Genomic DNA, 1,529 nt, shown 5'->3' with positions numbered 1-1,529 from the left:
ACTATTTATGGAAGAACATTTTTATTTCAAATTTCCAGAAAGATACAATGTTTATTCATATCAATAAAGTTCACTTTTGTGAGTTTTTGCAATAATGCAGATAATGTAATTTAATGCTTTAGTCAATGGGCTCTGGAGTTGGTGCAATCTACAATTAATTCTGGCTTTGCAAGTTCCAGTGTGTGACCTTTAAAAAGTTACTTAGAAATACCATTTGGGAAAAATAAGTCTTTATGATATACGCTTGAAATAACATATCTTCTGTAAAATGTAGATAGGAGAATAGTCTTTAATTTATCCACTGCGTAGTGGATAATTAAAGTTCCTCAGAAAACAAAAAAGTAGCTATTTTGTATCTAATAACTTAGTTTAGTAATCTAAAGCGGGAATAAGAACATAGAAAATATAATGCACGTGAAACTTTTAACTGGCACAAAGTTCTTGAAAAATATTAGCTATTTTAATTATTATTTTATTCACAATTGCTATGTTAGTGTTTCTGATTCATGTCAGTAAAACCATAAAAAGCGGGTGAACACAGTGGCTCATTCCTTTAATCTTAGGCTGAGAGCATCACTTGAGGCCGGGAGTTCAAAACCAGGGCCGATTGTAGTCTGCCACACAGTGTGCAGGTCTGTGGGGACATGGGTCTCCCTGTGGCACGTGGGGCTGAGGTTCTTGTTCCTCTGTTTGGCACACAGGGTGGGGGGAGTGGCCGGCCAGCTGGTGCTCAAAATCAAGGGGTGTGGTCCTCCATATGGGAGATGGGTCCACAAGAGAGTTTGCCTGTGCTTGGTGCATGGGTCCCTGGTGGTGCGGGGCCCTCAAATTCTCTCCTTTATCCCTTCCCCATGTGTAGAGGTCTCCCCCAGGTACCTTCTGATCTTGGCAACAGGAACTCCCAGTCCCCATCTCCCTAACTGACTCCTGTCGCTTGTCTGACGATTTATAATACAATGCTCTCTCTAAGAGGGTCCATCCATACGTGGGCATCTACTTGCAGTTTTTGATCCTCCCCTAGAGAGTGGCCTGTGCGGGCTCCTTCTAGTCTGCCATTTGGCCCCAAGGTCCAGTTTTTCTTTTCTTATGTCCTCTTCTAATTGCCCCCCTCCTATAAGTGTTTTCTGTTCTAAGTAAATGTACTCAAGCAAAGAATCTGTATAGTGATCATGTACTTCTTCACTTTCAAATCATTATTCAGAACATTGCTATTTGGTTTCTCTTCTCTCCTCTTTCTTGAGACTGCTTTTCTTTGAGACACTAACATCTTACTTGTTATTCATTCTTTCATTCATTCACTTTGAGTTCTTTTCATATGTCTTTCTGTTTTAGCAGTAAGTTTTATCCTTAAATCCAATATATTGCAAACCTTATGTTATTTTATCTATCAACAGATTTTACTAGATTATTCTTCCATTCTTCTTGGTAGTTATTATTATTATTATTGACATTCATATTATTTTGCATTCCCCAGTTTTGCTCTTTCTTGTTTTTTTCCTACCACTCTGGTCTTGTAATTTTAGTCTATA

The 1,529-nt window shown here is 38.5% G+C and overlaps 1 protein-coding gene across 1 annotated transcript in view; it reads right to left on the bottom strand.

Moving 5' to 3' along the window:
• Positions 1–1,529, bottom strand: part of LOC105826385 (NKG2-F type II integral membrane protein-like) — a 28,818-nt gene that overhangs the window by 12,695 nt on the left and 14,594 nt on the right. The window lies entirely within an intron of this gene.

This window comes from Propithecus coquereli, unplaced genomic scaffold, assembly GCF_000956105.1.
Source record: "Propithecus coquereli isolate 6110/MARCELLA unplaced genomic scaffold, Pcoq_1.0 Scaffold884, whole genome shotgun sequence".
In the NCBI taxonomy this organism is placed as follows: Eukaryota; Metazoa; Chordata; class Mammalia; order Primates; family Indriidae; genus Propithecus; species Propithecus coquereli.
Note: the sequence above shows the minus strand (reverse complement) of the source record. Positions and strands in the feature narration are given on the sequence as shown.